Below are 22,606 nucleotides of genomic sequence, written 5' to 3'. Positions count from 1 at the left end.
GCTCTGCGTATTACATTTCTCTCCATGCTCTCTCGCATATGTACAAAATGAATCTCGATGGGCCTGGTGACCAGAAAAGTTTCGATATTTTCGATAACAAGTTTGCATAAAATGTGTCTGCATACAATAAAGCTACCGCTTGTTTGGCAGACTTGCTAAGCCGATTTTATTTCTCGCACATGTTTCGTTAAGTTACCAGGAAACTGGAGCAGAAAAAATGGCGCGTACATAGAAATCGACTTACCTTCACAAAAATAACATTCACTTCATTTTTATCGCGACAATATGTACGTTTTCAGTTCGGTTTTACATCTCATCCAAACAGAGATGGCATTTCATCAGAGAGATACACGCTAGAGTCAGATTTTTGCCACACCGAGGATGCAAAAAACGAAGCACCGCACAAAGAGGAAAGCGCACTTCTCAGTGTCGAATAGACAGCATTTGAGTGTGTGCTTGTGGTTAAAGCAGCTGGCGCGAGTGAAACACATTCTCTTCGCATGAATCGCTCACACGCGCTCTCGTCTAAATACACCCAAGTGACCACTGGCGCGTGATGGTGAGCGAACACTTCTGTGAACTTCAATTAATAGAGAGTAGATCTGGCCTTGCTATGAAAAATTGGCAAGGAAAACCGAAAATTTTACGATAAATTTTTTTATTTTGCTGATTTCGCGTGTCCACGCTTCTTCTACGCAAACCATACAGCAGAGTGCTCACCGGCGTTTACACCTCTGTGAAAGTATCTGCATCCACCTCAGAGAATTTATTAGCTAATGCTCTAGCACTTTGGTGCGATTCAGTGGAAGAGGTAAAAGGAAATAAACAAACGCACTCATGATGCGTGTACACTTTACACAACAGTGGTGTATAAATGTGAAAGAGAAGAGCTCTCGTTGAAGTTGTCAGTGCGAGGGGAGAAATTTTGCTTGCTCTTCGTCACACAGAGGAGATAGACATCTCTGCATCCAAGTCAGTCGATAAAACAAAACCGCTTACGTTCGGGACAGAAGAAACCAAGTACAGTATTGTATAGTGAACAATAGACCTCGAAATGAGTGAACCAAAAGAACAAAAGCTACCGCCGGTACGAAAGAATACAATTTTTGTTGACTTCAGACAGTGCAAAATTCGACCTTCGATACGAGAACTTGAAGGTTTGCTTAAGGAGCAAATGCATCTTTACATTAAACGTGTGCATTTATTTCAATGCAATAAGATCAATATTGTTGTTTATATCCAGTTCTATGAAGAGTTGAATGCAATTCAATTCGCTAAAGACAATAATAATGTGCACTATGTGAAGCATGAAAATATCAAGCACAACATTCCAGTATATATGGAAGATAGTGTTATAGAAGTGCGTGTGCATGATCTACCCTCATGCGTCCCCAATCCTTATATTCGCGCAACTATGTCCCAATACGGAGAGATTCTCTCTATCGAAAAAGAAAAGTGGAAGAATTTTTTCCCCGGTATTCTAAATGGCGTACGTTTATTACGCATACACTTGAAGAAGCCTATACCTTCTTATGTGATTTTCGGTCAAGGTACAAGAATTCCGTGCAAATCACTTGTTACCTATGACAATCAGATGGCCACATGTCAATATTGTCAAAAAGCTGTTCACTACGGTAAGCCATGTGATAAACTGGACAAGGAGATAACTACGCCAAAGGACAACGGTGCTTCCTTTACACAAACCCCAAGCAACCCCAGTACACCTGTGACAGCCGCCAACAACAATGCAGCATCGCCTTCAACGAAACCATCAGTATCCTCTATAGAACAAAATACACCGGCTGCAGTTAACAACTTACCCTCCAACCAACCAGCAATTGCAACCAATATACAACAAGGTGCATCTACAGCAACTAGCAACGAGAAGAAGACGGAAATCGACAACAATACCATCGATGCGGCAATGGATGACGAGACGAACCACGAACGAAGTGCCCCTCAATCCTCGCAGGAGGAAAATGGAAGCTCATATTCCCCTAGAAAAAAGGTGACAACGAGATCCAACTCAAAAAAAACTTATTTAAAAATCGGCTCAATCGGCCACGTAAAGCTTGTAGGCCTGAATAAAAAATATCTTTAAAAAAAAATAACATGTATGTTTTTACGCACTAATCGCATCTAAATTAAATTATCTAGACATTGTCAGGATAGATTTTTGAACCATGATTTTGAAGGCGAGATATTCCATGAACAAGTTTAAAGACGGCGTTTTCAGCTATGCAATTCTTCCTTCAGAAAAAAGACTTTCCCGAACGCTAAAGAAAATGAATCATTCTGAAATTGTCACAGAATAATTTAAACTAATTTTCTAAAAGATTGTCAGTTGGGGTTTTTAAAATTCGTCACCGTTTCTGAGGAAATCAGGTTTTGAAAATAGCCCTCTAAAACATCCTGAAACACACTGGTCTCAGACCTTAAAGTGATATTCGTGATGTTGAATTTAGAGCTAAAATAGCTAAACAGAATACTTAAAATTGTCACCCGCACGAGCAGAGTTATTTCGAATGCTAAAACCATAGCATAGCAAAATTGAAATGTAGAATACAGTGACTAAACATAAAATGTATTTGAATTACTTTTGAAAAAACATGAGTAGCGATTTCTAAAATATATTTGTATTGCTGATGCATACCAAATGAATGATACAACAGAATCAAACTATGTATTGAATAACTATTTTACTAAGTTTGTTTATTTTATAATTCAAAATTTCAATTAATATCACGCCAAATTTAAGTTTTGCTCTTATTTTTACTGAATTCATTGAAACTTTCAAAAACTTGTCTAGAAGTTATCAAAAATTTCTAGTAATTTAATAAATCCGTTGATCTAATACGTACAAAAATTATATTACATCTAAATTGCTCAAAAATAGTAAAACAAGCTATTATGTCAAATTGAATCCTTATTTTGTCATTTTAATAATAAAATAATGCCTTAATAAGCAATGATACACGCTCGTTCAATGTTACTCTAAAGTGAGTACAATTTCACTCACTTTCGTTAAAAGTGGAACTGCTCTATAGTGAGTAAAGCTTGTTTACTCACTTTTGAGTAAATATAGTATTTGTCTAATTCTGAGTAACATTTACTCACTCGAGCTATGAGTAAACATTACTCAATCATTCGAATTGAATAAGGGATTCGAATAAGGAATTCTTTGCTTTAAACAAATACTGACATACTGGTGCAACACGGAAAATAAAAACCTCCTATTATTTTACTTCTTTTCACTCAATGTTGAGTTCTTTTGAATCTTTTCTTTCATTCGCTCCTTCCATTGTTTTCAAAATACAAAGAGCAAAACCACACAACAGCGAGAGTTTCGTTCAATAGGCTAAAATTAATTAAACCGTGTCAACCTGAAATTTAGTCAATACGACTCAACTGTAGAGTAAATATAATTTACGGTTGAGTAGATATAACTCATCTTTAAGTATTTTTTGCTCTAGTGGCTAGAGCGTAGAGCCACTTTACCTAAAATTAGGTTATTGAACGGACCCTGCAACCTGGGTGGAATGTACTTGAAATTAGGTTGTTTTGCGGTTCCGTGTACGATCCTATTTGACACTGAGAATCATTCCAACCCAGGACAAAAAAGAAGTACTCCTACCAAATAGCGGAAGGGAAGAAAGTGTGTTGAGTTTCTGGTGTTTGAAAAGTCGACCAGTCCTTCAAATTTGACATTTGTACTGTTGAAAAAATATAACTGGAATGGCTACTCTACACTGAAAATCATTCTAACTATTTTTTAAGGAGAGATCACTCATTGGCGAGCTCGTCCAGAAGTTACACAAAATTAGATCATTATCTACTCAAACTTTGAGTTGATCGAAAATAATGGGTAGCGCGATTTGTTATAGCATAACACTTTGGGTAAACTTACATTTACTTAAATTTTGAGGTCATCACTCGTTACCGTTAAAATTGGGGAGATGAACTTTAGTTGATTTTGGGTAGGTTTTTGACCCAAATATAGGTAGCGGCTGGTAAGAGTGTAAGCTGAAATAAATATGTCTTCCGGATTTAATGTGAACACTTGATAAAAGGGAACGTTTCATATTATCAAAACGGAAGCAACAACACCATGTTTTACCTGAAAAAAGTGTCGAATTGAACGGCTTATGGATGGCCGATTATCTTTCCTAAAATAACCGTATCAAATATGCGAACGAACAATTTCCAATTTCACTTTTCACTGAGTAACTGCAGTTTAGCTCTAAGCGTATGTTAATTTCCGGAATTACACATTCCACCGGCAAATCATTAGGCGGAATTGATGACCACACGTAAAATACCTGCCAGAACTTCCTGCTACGGCTATAATTCTTCGCTCGGTGTTGTGCAATTCTTACCGATTCATTCGATTTAATGAATGGGAAAGAACAGAGGCATACGAGGAAACGTCTGCTGGATGCCGCGAGGAACCAAGGAGGCCGGATGTCCTAGTTTCGGTGTTTACCCGCATGCAGTACGATTTATGACAACAGATCCTTTCAGCGAAATGAATATAAAATCAACGCGGCGCGGCTTTCTGTGTTAATGTGTTAGGTCCGTGTGTGTGTGTGGTCACACCTAGCAAAGTAGGCGGTGATTATAGCCTGATTTTATTTTGCTTCGCCGTTTATTGCTTTACATTGTACCGTTAAAACTTAATGGGCATTAGGTGAAATCAAAACATTTTTTTTCCGTGAATTTGTGAAATTTCATTCCGTGGCGGATACTAGAATCGTGACACTAAAATATTCAAACCTCCATTTTCGAAGTCGTTTTCTACGAAGTATGCGATTTACCTAACTTTTTTTACGAGCCAAATCCCAAATAATGTAATCTGTTTTTTACGAAGTGCATTCCAAATAACGTAAACTTTTCTACGAACCTATTATGAATATACCTTATGATAAAAAAAGAACCGGAATTTTCATTTTAAAATTCCCGCGCTTGTCCAATCGGTAAACTTTTATTCTCTCAACGTTGGCAACACTTTTATACACATTCTGTCAAATTTTGACGCATATCGTACGATTAGTTTTTGTTTGGCGTCTATACAAAGAAGTTGAAAAGTTTTCGTGTGGCGATTTTTATAATGAATGAAAATTTAGAACAACGGCTCGCCTTCGAAGCGCCATTCGGTCGATTGTTGTGCGGTTTCGACGTCATTTTCATAGATCCACACCTCATCACCAGTTATGATGCATTCGATGAATGTGGGGTCACTATCTGCGTTGGAAATCATTTCTTTGGCCACATCAACACGACGCTGTTTTTGAATGAAATTCAGCTTTTTTGACACCAGCCGAGAAACGACACGTTTTAAACCCAAAACATCAGTTAAAATGTGTTCGGGTGATCCATAAGAGATGCCCAACAACACAGCAATCTCTCTAATCGGTACAGAACGATTTTGCAACACGATTTGCTTCGCCGATTCAATGTTTTCTTTAGTAACAGATGTTGTTGGGCGGCCAGGGATCTCATCATGATCCAAGCTTGTACGACCACCTTTGAAGCGTTTATACCACTCGTATTGCTGTGTTTTTCCTAGACACGATTCACCAAAGGCCTTTTCTAACATTTTCAACGTTTCGGAATACTTAAATCCATTTGCAACACAAAATTTGATGCATGTACGTTGTTCTAAATTTTCATCCATTATAAAAATCGCCGCACGAAAATTTTTCAACTTCTTTGTATAGACGCCAAACAAAAACTAATCGAACGATATGCGTCAAAATTTGACAGAATGTGTATAAAAGTGTTGCCAACGTTAAGAGAATAAAAGTTTACCGATTGGACAAGCGCGGGAATTTTAAAATGAAAATTCCAGTTCTTTTTTGATCATAAGGTATGCCAAAAAACGATGTTTAAAATGGTTCCAGAATCCGAGATGGTAACTTCGGATCTATTGATGTTTCTTGAAATCTCTTACAATATAAGTAATTTTAGAACGAATTTATTGAGTAGATGCTGGATGTTTTAGGTGGCTCTGAAATCCTAGATGGTGACTTCCGGTTTAATGATATACTCTAAAAAACGATGATGGGTTTGATGAAAAGATGCATGAAAATAATGTTTTAAGTCGTTTCGAGACCCCTTACTATATGCGTATTTTCGGACGTGGTTTGATGAATAGATGTAAGGAATTTCAATGAAACAGAAGTCACCATTATGAAATCTGGAACTACCTCAAACATTCTTACCAGGCATCTAGTCATCAAATCCTACCAGAAAATACCCATTTTGTAGGCTTTTGAAAGAATATTAATAAACCGTATGTTGCCATCTTGGATTTAATAATCATCATAAACATTGTGTTCTGGCATCTACTCACCAAATCCGTTCCGAAAATACATATATTGTAGAAGGTTTCAATAAATATCAATAATTGGAATGTTTGGGGTCGTTTCCAAATCCAAAATGGCGACTTGCGTTTTTTTTTAATTTCCTTGAAAACCGTTACATTTTAGTTGTTTTTGAATCAGTTCAATAAGTAGCTGTCAGAAAAAGATGTTTGAGGTAGTTCTGAAATCCAAGATGGCGACTTCCGGTTTATTTATAATTCTTGAAAGCCATTATATGTCGTTTTCGCTTAAGAAAACTGAAACTGACCCAGGGTAGTTTCATCAAACAAAGACTTTTCGTGAAAATGTGTTGATTTCGCACTTAGTAACAGGGGTTTGAGCAAACCTAATATAAAAACCAGGTTCGAAACTGACTCGATTTTCAGTTCAACAACGTTGAAACTAGGTTCAAAACTGGCTTCAAACAAACGGTTTGACAGCAGTTAGAGTGGAAACTGGGTTACTTTCGGCATCAAGCGAAAACGACAATAATATGGGTATATTCAGAACGGATTTGATGAGAAGATGTCGGAAAACGATGTTTGAGGTGGTTCGGTATTCTAAGATGGCGACTTCCTGTTTATTGATTTTCAAAAGTATCCCAATTATAAGAGTTTTCAAAGAATATCTTTAAACCGGAAGTCGCCATCTTAGATTGCAAAACGATCATAAACTTTTTTTTTGGCCCATACTAATCAAATCCGTTCCGTTAACACCCATTTTATAAGGGTTTTCAAGGAATTTCGAAAAAACGATAGTCGTTATATTGGATTTCGGAAAGAACTTAAATATCGTTTTCTGATATCTTTTCATCATAATATCCATTCCGAAAATATCCGACCAGATCTAAAAATATTCAAGGAATATAAAATAACTGGAAGTTGCCATCTTGGATTTTAAAACGACTCTAAACATCGTTTTCCGGTACCTACACATCAAATTTGTACCGGAAGTAGCCATCTCAGATTTTTGAACTACCCCAAGCATCGGTTTTTGGTAGCTACACAACTAAAATGTTCCGAAAATGTTCATATTGTGAGCGTTTTCAAGAAATATCAATAAATCATCTTGGAATTCAGAACCACCTCAAACATTGTTTTCCGACACCTATTTTTCAAATGCATTCCAAAAATACCTAAATTGTAAAAGTTTTCATGTAATATGAATGAACTGGAAGTCGTCAAATTGGGTTTTTCCAAACACCTCAAGTATCATTTTCCGAAAACCCGTTCCAAAAATACTCATATTGCATGTATGCAAAGGTTTTTACGAAATAGGTTCGTTAGAATAGTTTTTGGGATTTGCTTGAAAAAAAAAAACGTTGTTTGGGAATTGGTTCCCGTCTCTGGAACATGTCCGAACGAATAACGAATTTTCTGAGACACTCGAACTTGAGTCACGATTCTTCACCAGATTTTTACTCCCGACGCACGCACATCCTCTTTGATTACATCGAGTGCAAGGTATGACATCCGCTGAATTCTCTGCACATCGGATTCTCGTATCGCATTTCATAATGCTGTATTGTACAACACATTAGAGAGCTCATCACCCTGCTTCAATCCATCTAATGAATCACGAATGCATTGGATACTATCTTTTTTATTTACAACTCTTCGGAATGATATGATTTGAGTGAAATGAAAGCTCATTACATCTCAATGGCCCCCTTTCCCAAAAAGTCTATCTAATTATCTTTTTTTATGTAATCATCAATACAGATAACAGTAATGGGTAAAAAAAATAAATTCTGAATTTTTAATTTTATAAATATCACCCCAAATAAGTATCCTAGTTGTCTTCTGGTATGCGAAAACAATTTCTTTAAATTACGTAGTATTTGCATTGTTCTCGATATTTTCAGTAGAATAATAAATTGAGCGAATAGAACTTCGACATAAGTACCAGTTTTTGTTTTATCCGGTGAAAGATGAAGTATAGAGGTTTGCAAAGCTTTCGGAACTTTTTGTCCTGCATTACAATCGATTGCATAATATCAAGGTGACAAAAATTACCGCTATTCGATGAAAATCGAATCCGAATCCAACGAACCGAAGCAAAATCATTACATCGACATCGGTGCTTCCCACCATCCATTAGCATGCTGCTGCTGCTGCTTCCAGTAATATAATCATTATGAGATTATTACATTTTTCCGTTTATGGCGGTGGGGTGTTGCACCAAATTGCGCCTTCGTTTGCTGGGTGATGGAAAGGAAATGTGCTCGTAAATTTGAGTACAGAGATGCCACCTTATGGGGAAAACACGGTAGCGGGTAAGTGAAAAGCAATAAATTCCGTATTTCAAGGTTCTATTTATTGATTTTCCAACCGGATATGTGCGTGGATAATGCTTTCGTAATCGAGTTTTGGAAAGTGATACCACTCTAGCGGCAGCTTATTGAACGTGGAAGAAAGTAGGTATTATTTTTAGGTAATGGAAAATTTATTATTAGAAAAGGGCGTGAAAAGTCAGTGTACTACATTCGGATGCGGGACTTGACCTTTTTATTCAACGGACCTCGCAGTCGATTCGTAAATGAACAGGACAACAGCTCGGCTCATAGCTGTTGAAAAGACTTGTTTCGTATTTCTAAGATTTTGCTGGGCTATGGAGGGCAATAAGGCAATAAAGGGAGCTTCTCCTGCAAACGTTACTAACGTCTAAGCGTACAAAACATTCAATGTGAGCTATCCTCTTCGTGAGGAATGGTTGTCTGGTTGTCTGGAACGACAACTTGATGAACACATAGTTTGTTATACGGACTGTTCTCTGTTGAATGGTCGTGCTGGTGCTGGTGTCTACTGTCGTGAAATGAGGCTGGAGCAGTCTCATTCACTTGGTAGATACTGTACTGTGTTCCAAGCAGAAATCTACGCAATTCTGTGTGGAGTACAATCGGCACTTCAGCAGAGGATCTGTGGTAAACGAATTTATTTTTGTTCCGACAGTCAGGCAGCCTTAAAAGCACTCAGTTCGAATGACTCACGGTCGAATCTAGTGATCGCATGTCGAACTCAAATTGAAGACCTCAGCATTTCAAATGCTGTTTACTTCTTATGGGTACCCGGCCATTCTGGTATTACTGGAAATGAATGGGCTGATGAGTTGGCTAGAGCTGGTGCAACGAATGATTTCGTTGGTCCTGAACCAGCTTTACCACTTTCAACTAGTTGGATAAAGCACAAGATTCGTTCTTGGGCTGCATCCAAACATGCCAGCTACTGGCGCAGCTTGCAAACTTGCGCTCAGACAAAAGCATTTCTACCAGATTTAAATCTGAAAATGTCAAAGTGTCTACTGCATTTCTCCAAACATCATTGCAGTATTCTGGTCAGAGCTCTGATTGGACATTGCAAACTCAATTATCACATGGCTACTATTCAACGTGCTGAGTATTATTCGTGTGATTTGTGTGAATGCGATTATGGTACTTCATATCATCTGATATGTAACTGTCCCGCATTGACGCAGCTACGTATCCGGGTTTTTGGTTCTCCATATATGGTTGAGTCTGTGTATGCGGAGCTAAAATTGAAGGATATTCTCTCGTTTCTTACCCAATGTGGTAAGGAGCTATAGACAGAAGGGTTCATCGTTCTTCCTGGAGTGAATGAATCCCTTCTGTATTCACCTTAAATAGGGTTTAGCAGATTGTTTGGCATCCTTTGGGGGGTACCGAATTTACTTCTGCTCGTACATACTGCGAATCGTTCTGCATTCTTCCGGGAGTGCAGAATGATGTCGCTTTTGTAAGATCTCTAAATCCTCTCCGGGGTTGGAGGTTTTATTAACAGCAGACTGTTCGGGACCTCGTAGAGGTTCAGAATTTACTTCTGCTTCCACTAAATGTGATCCTCAGCAGATTGTTCAGCATCCCTTAGGGGTGCAGAATTTACTTCTGCTTTTATGTGTTTTTGTGTCGTCAATTTTTCCCATCCTCCTACTCCAACTCTTACCATTTCCTTTCAATCCTTCCCTCTTATATATTGGGAAAATGATGCTAAAAACAAATTGATGGCAAGGCACAAATCTCCAAATATCAAGGGGAACGTGCCATTTGAGCCAATTTGTTCTGATTCCTGATTCCTGAACGTCTAAGCGTACATTAGAAAAAAAGTTCGGGTTGCCTAATCTTCAATTCTTATGTAAATATTATCCTTTATCAGACATTGCTTCAGTGTAAATTGTTCCTGAAATACGGTTACTCAAAGTGGCCAAAGTATTTTGGCCCACATAAGGATTGATTTTATTTTGGCCCACTTTGTAAAAATATGCACCAAATGTTGTAATATCTTTGAAAAATCCTTCTGCAATAGGTAATTTAATGTGATTAGCTTCGAATTGATGCAACATTGGTTACTTAACATCGATGAAATGCATAAAGTTTGTCAGGTGGGTCAAAATACCTCTGTTACCCTATTATGTTTTTCGTTTGTTTTTGAGTTCTTTCTGGAATGCCGTTTTATTTGAAAAAAATTGAACCTCGCAAAGAAGCAACGAAAAACACCGTTTACAGGAGAAGCTCCCCTTGAGTTGAGTTGACTTTTCGAATGCAACAACGTGTGTTATATTAGTCGGACCATTAGTTGAGGTTTGATTGCAAATATTACTTTTTTTCGTAGATTCATTTTCTATTTAAATACCACTATTGGTATAATGATGTTTAAGGCATTCCACACAAAATTAGCAAGCGATTTTTTGGTTTAGAACTTAAAAATATTTGATGCACAAGTTTTTTTTATTTCAACGTAGCATGGGTTTTTTTTCAAGAAGTGATCCGCGAATCATAAAAAAAGAACCAACAGCTTCAACAGCTTAAAATAGAAAAATGTAGTGAAGCTACAACATTTCGTTCAAGACGTAAAACGTGCGTCCTTTCCCTTGCTTTCCCATAAACGATCCCAAAAGCAGCCTTATTACTCCTTTAATGAAAAAAAAAAAACATTTCAAACTTGGATTAATTCAGTAGACTAAATTGATTTGAATGCAGTTTATCCTATGGGATTTATTGATGCCATACGTTCCGATCAAGAGCTCAATTTTCGATGAAATTTCGAGTCTAACTGATCGCCACCTAGCAGTCTAACATAAACCGCTAAGCAGATTTATTTTTCAACTTCGTTTGTCATTTCATTCCACTCCGATGTGGTTCTTTTTTCGACATCCAACTGATTGGAAGCTTACATTTGAGCGTGTGAGATGGTCATAACAATAATTAGTGCTGTGTTGTTTCAAGTTCAAAAATAAAAGTTAAAGTTGGTTTGGCTGCAAACTCTGACGGCGCTTCGTGGCCGAGACACCGTATCTAAACCAATTGATGGAGACCAAACCCAGTGTCGACCCCATCTGCTGTCGAACGTATGGACAGCAGTTTGTGTTGGAACTGGGTGAGTTTTGGGTTCAAGCGAAATAGACATACGTATTTAGTTTTTGTACCGTAGTGAAAAATTCAAGTATAATTTCAAAAAATAACTGTTAAGAATAAATAGATATACAAATAATTACTTTATTTTAGCAGAAAGATACCTTGTGCCTTGCCCCCCCCCCATAGTTTCCGTGCCTGCTTAACACTTAGTAATACTAAGAAAATATCATTCCATTTCTTCTCGAAAGTTTAGCCCTAGGAGAGGACCTGACAACAGTTTCGGACCCGAAAATGACATAAACAAGTACAAGTTATTGAAATGAAAATTACTGTAGGGTGATATAAAAAGTGTTGCCAGCATCATCGATTATAATGTAGTTTGATATTGAATATTTTTTTTTTTTAATGCATCATCTTTTAAAATTCCTGTCAACGTGGAAAGTGTATGAGTACATTTAACAATCACTGTATTATAAAATAAGAAAGCTATGGGTGAAAATATGGGTGAGAATATAGGTTATGTGGGTTGCACTTGAACCAGATCTTTAAATACATTTCTTTGCTTGTATTTTTTTTAAATCGCCCGTGTTGGATGCTTTAGTTAATAAAGTGGAAAAATATGTGTTTCTGAAAAATTTTATCTAAACTTTTCAACAAAACGATTTCCTTACAAATACATCTGATAAAAATGTATTCAAAGCTTTATTTTTAACTGATAAAACATATGTTTAAATGTTTTCAAAATAACCGCATGTTATAAGAGGAGTTATAAGCTTGTCGGAATGTATAACTATGTCTACTGACAAAGGTGGTCGTGAGAGATGTATTATTTACAGCAAAGAGCAACCGGAATAAGAAGAGAAATACTTTTTGGGGAAATGAAACCAGTTGTCAGGTCCTGTCCCAGGTTTAGCCCTTCGTGTTCCCTGCCAATAAACAGGGCGATAACTTCAATTGCAAGAATGGAAGGAAAAAGGGTAAAAATTCCTGAACATTCATGATAACGATACCCGTAGATTTTAATACCGAAAAACAGACAATTTCTTGAAAAATACACGTGGGCGTAACTTCATTACTCTCACAAGGAGCATATAGGGTAAGGGCTCCCTATTTCATCTCAGCTCCAATTTCCATCTCATTCCTTCACCTCATAACTTTGAACATTAATCATATCTTTAAACGTACCTGAACAAAGCTGTGGAACGTTTTAAAACATTTATTCTAGGTTTTGCCACATTTTCCAATTGAAAAAATAGATCGCTTTTTCATTTAAAATAAACTCACTTTTTGATTTAGGAACCACTTTCGTCTTATGTTTTACAATTCATCATGTTTCTGAATATTTACTAATCGATTCGTCTCAAAACATGATCACTATTTCACATAATTACACCACTATTCAATGCTGGATGACTTTTTAGTTAGTAATGTTCACTTTCCACTTGTTTATTCAACGATTAAAGACTTCGGAAATTACCTGATTAGCAATAAAAGCAATAAAAATATGAGATGAAAATTTGCACTTAATTCACTTGATTGCGCTTTGTTTTCATCTCATTTCGTATCGCAAGGTTGCCAAGTTTTCTCATAACGTTAAATAAAAAAAATATTTTTTCTTCTTTAAATTATCATCAACAAGTATTTTTTGGTATACGTGACATTAGTTCAATTATATAATTGATATTTATATATAAATAAAACTGTTTCGGATTCTAATATTACCAAATAGAGCGTGTTAAATACTAATCAAATAACCATTGTGGCAAATCTAGTAGCACTGGTTCCTTTCCGCTATACGTCACCATAACACTGTTGAATGTGTGTGTTTCATCGGATGTGCACAGAGATGCCAGATATTTTGATAGAAAATATGTATCTGCTCTATCTGTTTTCACTAATAAAATGAATCAAATTCAAATCCAAATCAAATTCAAATTCAAATCAAATTCAAATTGGTTTTTAATTTTAATATAAATGTTTATCAGTGTTCATCATCGAACATTTGCACAAGAGATTTCCATTTTAACATGTGATTTGTTCTTTGAATTATAAACTTTTAAAGAAGTATTGTAACAAATACTAATAGATACTCTGTGAGAAAAGTCTAACGTTTTACTTCTCACTTTTTATGAACCTTTACAAATCTGTATTAAATTTAGAAAATCTGATTTAACGAACGCGAACGCAAAAATCTATACAATACAAATAAATCTGTATGAATGGCATCTCTGGTTCCACATTTTGTTTTTAGAAGGGCTAATGCCTAAATAGTAACAATTCTTTTTTTGTTTTTTTTTCAAGTTCACCAAATTAACTGCAGAGTAAAATTTTAAATTTAAAACGAAAGGTAATAAAAACGATCCAAAAAATTTTAAACATGATTCCAAATTGTTTTTTTTAATATCGTGTGTTGTGTCATAGTTGGCATTAGGCCCTTTTTAAGGAAAATTCTGACATTTTGAACCTGAGAGTGTAATAGTGCAATATTCTGGTTTTGATTGCTGTCACCATTGCTAATTTATTGGATGAATAAAGGACCAAAGAGAGGATGAATACAAATCCTTTGAGATGAAATTAGGAGCTCAGTAGTGAACATATCAGAAGTGTTTTTAGCAGATTTTTTAATTATTATTTTAATTACCAAGGAATGTGAATCAATTTCCAATGTGGAGCAAGGCGAATTAAGCAGAAATATGAAAAAATCGTAGTGATTTTGATGGCTAAATCAGGTTTTTAAGGTAACGTCCTTACAAATGAGATGAAATAGGGAGCCCTTACCCTTAGTAAACAATTCTAAAAAGAGCGAAACTCTTATTTTGTTGATTATGGGTAACGGAGGTATTTTGGCCACTTCTAATATATTTTTATACGACGTACATATATCAGAGTGGCCAAAATACCTCCGTTACTCTAATCAGTGGATATAGGAGGAAACTGGAAAACTCATCAAATATTGATCGGAGAGCATACGATAATTCTTAACTATGAATTAAAACCAAATTCGAAAAATTCATGTCTTTCTTCATTTGCTGTCAATGTAAGTATCGCCCTCCTTTGAAAAACAGCTGATGTATGAAATCTGTTGAGAAGACTTTTCTTCATTGCGTTAATTGTTGTTATGATTTAATTATTATACACGGAGAACCCCCAGATATCAAAATCATAATATTGCAATGGTTGTTTCACGCTCCGGTTGCTTCAACGGAAATAATACTGATTCAATTAACACATCTCTTGAGTTTTTCAAAATCATTTAGCTAAACAAAACTTTTATGTTTGACTGCTGTCAGTTGACTGAAACACGAAGACAGCAGTTCGCAAAACAGAAATACTCTTCAATACACCTGTATTTTTCGTTTCATGTATGTGAAAGTATACAAAACAACATAATACATACTTTTAAAACTAATTTTCATTGTGCTGAGTAGATATTTTTGCGATATAAATGTTTGAATATCATATGCGTGTAGTGTATTTTCAGACAGTTAATGTCAAGGTAGTTAAAAAAACTTAACGCTTGACAATTGTTGCTGAAATGAAGTGACAGTATTTGTACTTTCTTGAAAGTACATTTCTGGCATTGGATTCAACGTCAACAACACACTTGTAAATGAAATAAGAAATGCTTTTCCAGTGAGCCATTGTGAACATTTTGTTCATAAACTCCGTCTTGGAAATTGCAATCTATCGTTATAAAGTAATAAAACTACCATATTGAAGCAAAAATTCTTAGATTCATGAAAAATTTCGGAAAAAATCAACTTTAATTTCTAGCGAAGCCTTGATATTACATTCCTTTTGTGGACTTTGACCTTCGGTTTCAACAGACTTCGTAGCCGATTCATTAGCATATAGAATCATTGTGTGGTTTGTGCTACGATCCTACTGACACTAAGAATCCTTAGAATAAACACCAATCGATCAGTTTTACCAAATATTATCTATTCGATTTAGAAGAACAAATAATATTTTAGTAGTTTTGCGATTGCCGGATTTTCCATGTGAGAACACGAAAGTATTTCTTTCCTCAATTAATTAATTATCTTTCGATACCGGTAATACTGGATGGTTGGCGCAAAAAAATAAAAAGCAGACCCCTTAAATCTGGTTCGTAAAATCTTGTTTGCATATCTAATTGGTTGATGGCCAAATAAACTCATTTCGACAGTACCGATTCTGGAAGTGCAGGAAAATAACGGTTTGCAATTTTCAACACATTTCGCTTAGTAGCTCTGGAATCTGAAGTCGGATCCAGATGACATTCAATAGCTTCCATTCGAGTTTAAGTTTGTGAAAATTGGTTTTGTTATCTCTGAGAAAATCAAATTAGTTCCGTCTTGGAGTTTTTGAACACTAGTTTCGGTACTTCCGGAACCGGGGACTAGGAACCGGTAGAGCCAAAGTCGATTCATGTGGCCATCAACTACAAATTGAAATAGTACATTAACCTACAAATTGAAATAGTTTTGAGCCACATTAAGAAGAATTTTTCCTTATGTTACATCGTTGCTCTAAATGACGGTGTGCAATATTCAACACAATGCACCCAGTAGCTCCGGAACCGGAAGTCTTTCATTTGAGCTTAAATTTGTGAAAATCGGTTCAGCTACCTCGACGAACTGATTCGTAAGGTATATGTCACTTGTCTCTCTTAGCCTCGGTTCAAAACACAGTGATTATATATCCTTTCTAATTGAGAAAGGCACAAAGAAAAGAAAGTGAACAAAATGATAATCTTGATTACTTTTAGATCCTTTCGAAACTTGAACTTTAAAATTTACAATTTTACCTCCAAATTGAAAGAAGATTTGATTTAATGTTTCTGTCAGGAGTTGCACACAAGATAAAACAAATATTCGAACCAATAAGAAATGTTATTGAAAAGAACGTTCCATTCAGAAATTAAATTCGATTCTCGTCGGGTCAGTTCTCTACCCCATAATGCGTCGATCACTGAGAATCATCCGTATGTACGTTGTTAATATCATATGTAAGGTACTGGAGAAAACAGTGAATTAAACAGCAGTAGCATGCAGCAGTGGAATGATCGTACAACCTACCAACACAAAAACCTAGCATGCCTTGGACAGACAGCAGCATAAGTTATCGCGTATTGTGAGCGCATTCCATGAGCGAGTCTCTCACGGCGGAGAGTGTTCCTCACGTATAAGAGGAAACATAAAACACTCATATGGCGTCTCTCCCGTTGTTGTTGTTTTTGTTTGTTGCTTATATTCCTTCGCTCACATATGTTCGAGAGTTCCAGAGTGGCAGGCAGCAGACTGCGATCGCTTTTGCGACGACCGATCGCCTGGAGTTCGGGATTGAGCGAGTGTGAAATCAGTGCAGCTGCCACATCGGGCGCGAATCGATGACTTTGTTGTTTTGATCGTCAGTCGAGTCACCGCTCTAGCTCTGGATATCAAATAATTGTTGAAGTGAATTATCGCTTACGCGTGCGTTTGTGTGAGTCTTTTTTTTCGTTTCGAATTGTCGCGGGGGTGTCAGCGGATATTGTTATTTTATTCTTGTTTACTGGTTATATTGGTTATATACTGCTGCTTTTTTTACTGTCGCCGAGAACGAAAACTGTGTGAGCACGAGCGCGCGTGGGGGAGAAGAAAACACTGAATTCCTGCGCTCTGTTTTTGGGCGACCGGAATCTGGGCTTGAAGTGTGCATCGATCGGGCAGTGTCTTGTTTTGTGGTGGCGTGGGTAGTGCAGTGAGTCTCGAAAGCTTCTACGCGTGAGTCGGTGGAAGGTGCGTGAATGTACTTGAATCGATGGTGATGGGTTTACTGAAGTGAAAAAAGTGTGTAAAATTAGAAAACGGTGCGTACCTATGCAAAGTGCGCTCTCTGTCATTGTACGGCATCGAACATGGCCCGATCGGCGGATGGAGAAGATCGTGAATATTGTCGCGTTTCAAATGTTGCGCTTTTTGAATAATAAATGAGCGGTTCAGAGTCGCCGATCGGCCTGCCACCGTGCGCACATCACCGACTAGCGCACATTTCCTGTATTTCCACTGTGGACGCTCGCGTATTTCGCGCAACTTTCTATCCAGTCTGTGTGTGGAGGGGAACCAGTTACTCGTTGTTTTGAGAGGTAATTTTTTTTTCGTTCGAATAATACAATAAAAACTCACTGCAGCGCAATTACCGCAAGCCTTCTGGTGTCGAAAATTGCTCGTAAAGCAGTTAAAAATTAGCGCACTGGACAAGCTCAGGTAATTGATGAGCGAATTGTAAAAAAATGGCATAATTTTCAAATACCATTTTCAACCGCAACCAGACGCGAAACAGAATAGCAAAACACAAACACTCGAAAAATTCCAAGGGAAAACAGCCCATTTGCAATTAGATGGCAAATTTTTTGCTGTTGTCGAATTGTGCGATCGCTTTGGTATGGGATGGGGTGAGATTGAATTCATCAGACTAGCAATGAGAAGGAGGGAGAGAACAACTCGACAAACTCTGTCGTGAGATATTCTAACAGGCCGAAGCGGGCGATTTTTTTTTTCTCAATGTCAATGTGTGTACTCGCGAGCGAGTGAGCGAGAAACTGAAAGCAATAACAAAAAAATAATAATAATAAACGAATAAAAATCTGTGCGCCAATAAGTTTTCTGTTGGGCCCGGGTTTGTTTGTATGTTTGGGGATCATCGCGTGAAAAGAATATCACTTCTTCGGCTCGATGCGTGGTTCGTAGGTAGCGAAGAAGAAGGAGGAGGTCTACAGTCCGTGGGTATTGATTGCCGGCATGTGTGCGCACATACCAGTAAATTGCCAATAAACGGTACAAAATAAAGCCAGCTGTGAATAAGCAAGCACATTCGTACCAGCAAATGTCGTCTTTCCCGTCTTTATTGTGTGTAGTTTGGCTATGAAAAAGTGTACAATTCTGGGTGTAGGTGTTTGAGAATTTCTGTCTCCGGAGAAGAGGGGTTTTTTCATTGAAAGATCTGTCAACGTATCAAGGTTTAGAAGCACTTCCAAGAGTTATGTTTTCGACTGAGTTATTGCCTGAAATACCACTAGTAAGGTAATGGCTCCAGTAATCACCTCATATACGAAAACCATTAGTTAGAGTGAGATCTTCTGTCTTTGTTCGATGGATTGACCTTAAGGGGTGGGTAGGGTCTAGCACTTTTGAAAAATCATTTATTATTTTCTTTCTATTTTCTGATAGTAGAACAATTCAAGAATATTCTGTGAAATTTTCAAGAATAACGGAACAAAACTCAGCAAGTTATGGGCCTTTATCTTTGTTTATCTCATACTGAGAAGAAGTAAAAGCTCGGTACACAGGTCCAAGATTTCTGCTTCGATTGACTTGAAAACATGACAAAACATTCTTGAATTGATTCATTATAACAAATTATAAAAGAAAAAATAGGATTGTTTGAAAATGTTCGACCCTACGGGCTCCCTTGAGTAATAAATTGTTTCCATTTTTATAGACAAAAAACATTAAACGCGTTTTTATCGAAAACAGGTTTTGAAATTCCGTGTCCATTCAAAAACTACTGCACCGATTTGCTTCAAACTTTGCACACACTTCCTAAATATAAAAAAACCAGACCCCAACGTTTTCCTTTTCCTTGTTTGTTACTTTGGGGAGGTGTAACAGTTACAAAATGGCGGATATTTTCGTGAAAAATCGTAGTTTTCACTTTGAACAACCACCAAAAATTCAAAAAATTTAAAAAAATCAAACAGAAACATTGGGGTTTAGAAAAACTTCTACTCTAACTATGCTGCTTTTATTCGTTCACTTCTATTAGTCTGCGTTGAGATACAGTGGACACCGCAAATCATGATTTTTAAGAAGCGTTCTCAAAAATACCTATTCACCGACTTATTTCTCAATATTTTTCCACGAAAAAATGACAAAATGTTGTTTGAATGATGCTTCTTATTATACAAAAGATTAGAATTTATTTTGTTGAACGATAGTTCTGTAAATAATTCGCAAAAATTATGATTTTTTTCATCATTTAAACCCTACCCCTCCTTAAGGATAGTATGGAGATAGGCGCATTCGTTTCGAGTTTTCGTGTAGCTATATCAACAATGTTCAACAAGGGGCTGGGGTCCACTAGGAGACTGATAGTACCTATAAGCTCTCTCCGGACAGTACCAGCCTAGATGCCGTGTGGAATCCGGCGGAAAAAAATGAACCATGAATAGATCCACTGGGTTCCTGCTTCCATGTCGTAAAAGGCGACAATTGCAGGAGTTTCTTTTTCCTTTCAGTTATCAGATATTTTCAACGTTTCACTTCTAATTACTCTATTTTACTACATTACCTCTTCATTCAACCTATCAATTTCCGTCTTCTTCCATGTTATTGATTGTCTTTCAGGATTATAAATTGAATGACAAATATCAACTATTGCGCAAATCCGTTGATATTACAAAGTTAATAACAGAGATAACATATATCGGTATATTGAATACATAGTAAAAATACACTTGATATTAATATTTCAAACAATAAATTAATATTTTTCTCGGTAGCCGGCTGCCCAGATCAACCAAAACAACCAAATAATAATTTTAATAAATAATTAAAATAATAAAACGGAAATAATAAAGAATCAAGACGCTCGTGAAATCAGTTGACCTTTATTTGGCGATTTAGGCGATGATTTTATAAAAACTGTTTAGAATATGTCAATGCAATGAATCAACTATTTTGTCTAAATCCTATTCACTCGTTTATTTTGTATCACGTAATTTCATTTATAAAAAATAGGAAAGTTTTTTATTCGTTACGCGATAGTATTGCAAATTTTTCTTCAGTTTCCTCGAATAAGAGCTGTGAATCAAGACTTTCCGGGACTTCAGTATTGGATATTGTTGAAACATTACTCGGGAAGTCAGTGAGTTTAGTGGTGCATCCGAGCATCTTAAAACCGGGACATACTGAGTCGCGCGCGAATAATACCAATACTGAAATTTTTACTAACAAATATCCTTCTCCCGTGACACTTGTGGAGTGCGCAGTAGTATATACGGCCTCTAGTAACAACAAGTGTTGGACTAACATCCCTTCCCATTCCTTAGACGATCTACGTTCGAGCCTGGCCGGCACCGTTACTGATCAATGAATTCTGGGATTACCAGAAGATGTACATTGAAGGATGATTCATCAGTCCCAGGTTGGATCATCTAGAAAATCTCTGTATAATTTCAGCTAATCCGGATCTGTGACGAAGTAGCAACCAGGGGTGGTCGCTCAAGCTCAAGCTTAAGCTATATCAACAATGTTCAACAATTTTGGGCTTTTTGCCTTTCTCATATAGAAACTAACGATTTGTAAAAACTAATTCTTTAAAAAGTCCTCGAAAAGTTGATGCAAATCCGACTTCCGGTTCCGGTATTACAGTGCGATTAGTGGAAATTTTCAATTTCATGAGTATATTTTCACAAGCGATGACGAAACGAGGTGCACATTTTTATAAAACTTACTGCAAAATTCATCTAGTTGGCAGATCTTGTTAGTTAGTGAATATATGAAACTACTTTGAGACTACTAGTCCCCGGTTTCCGCTTCCGAAAGCACCGATAATAGTGGAGAAAAGCTCCAAAAATGGAACTCGCTTCGATTTCTCAGTCGATTTTCACAAATCATGATTCAAATTGAAGGTCTCATTGTCTTCAAACATACTGTGAAATTTCATCCTGATCCGACTTTCAGTTCGGAAATTATAGGGCGATGAGTGTCAAAATATTCTAATCGTCATTTAAAATGACGATGCAAAACTAGTACGCAGCGCGCTTTGTTCAATTTCGTATAGCGTGCAGGGATGTCACATTTAAATTTATATTTTTCAAGTGAAAAAATTGTAAATTACTAAATCTTTTATTCAATTTGTTATTACAAAATATGATAACGATGCTAACATAAAGTATAAAAACGGTTATGTGCTTTATGCACAAAAATTAGTTAATTCCTTAGTAACTATTCATTATCATGTTTTTTCCGAAACCAGAAGTCGGGTTTGGAATTTTTGACATCTACTAAGAAGATTATTTGAGAAATCGATGTGAGTTATATTTCGTAACATCTGACTCCTCTTTCTCGTGCCTCCGGAACCAAGGCAAAGCAAAGCAAAGCCATGGAGCATTACATTTCTTTTGTGGAATTTGACCTTCTGTTTCAACAGAACATTGCATGACTGGTACTACGATCCTATTGACACTAAGAATCCTTCCAGGCCGGGACTCGAAAATACGACAACGGTCTTGTAAGACCAGCGCCCTGTGCATTAAACCACCAACCCGGGTTTAACCGGAACCGCTGTCTTCGAATTGAATTTCTACGGCAAATAACCAGCAAAATTTCCAAACTAGAAGAGCTTACTGAATAGTTTCAAAGTGTTTACTCCTTTTTACATTGTCACTTATAAAAACACACTCTTGAAAGTGAAGGTTTACATTTTTCTATAATTCCAGAACCGGAAGTCACATCCGTACTGCTGAACTATATGATATAAGCAAGTTAAATTCGATTTTGTCCCTTTTAACACATAAAGAGTGTATCGAAAATAAGCTATCCACATACATTTGTGTTGTACGCATGTATTTGTGATGGTTTTTTATGCTCAGATCACAGCATGCTGTGCGTTTGACTGTCAGCTTTCGTTTGTTTACTTGTTTGTGCGGTTGAAATTCTACGTTTTTAAAATGTCGTGAAGGCAATCATTTTTTACACTACCGGAACTATGAATGCAGAAATCTATCGATCTGAGTGTCTCCAGAAGAGATTGCTGCCTTTATATAATAAGCATAGTACACCTCCACTGTTTTGGCCGGATTTAGCGTCGGCTCACTATATCAAAAACACTCTCAATTGGCTTGCAGGAA

General features: G+C 36.7%; 1 protein-coding gene across 4 annotated transcripts in view; it reads left to right on the top strand.

Moving 5' to 3' along the window:
* LOC131428271 (uncharacterized) overlaps nucleotides 1-22,606 on the top strand; it is a 209,690-nt gene that overhangs the window by 14,116 nt on the left and 172,968 nt on the right. Inside the window, exon 1 of one of the 4 annotated variants that reach the window (XM_058592080.1) lies at nucleotides 16,516-17,196. The exons of 2 other annotated variants lie outside the window; for them this stretch is intronic. The gene's annotated coding sequence lies outside the window, so the exon portion shown is untranslated. Of the gene's footprint in view, nucleotides 1-16,515; nucleotides 17,197-17,217; nucleotides 17,840-22,606 lie in introns of those variants that run through there. One more of the 4 variants, XM_058592075.1, reaches the window with a different exon arrangement.

The sequence above is a fragment of the Malaya genurostris genome, chromosome 2, assembly GCF_030247185.1.
Source record: "Malaya genurostris strain Urasoe2022 chromosome 2, Malgen_1.1, whole genome shotgun sequence".
NCBI classification, from domain to species: domain Eukaryota; kingdom Metazoa; phylum Arthropoda; class Insecta; order Diptera; family Culicidae; genus Malaya; species Malaya genurostris.
This window is presented reverse-complemented; position numbering and strand designations above follow the sequence as displayed.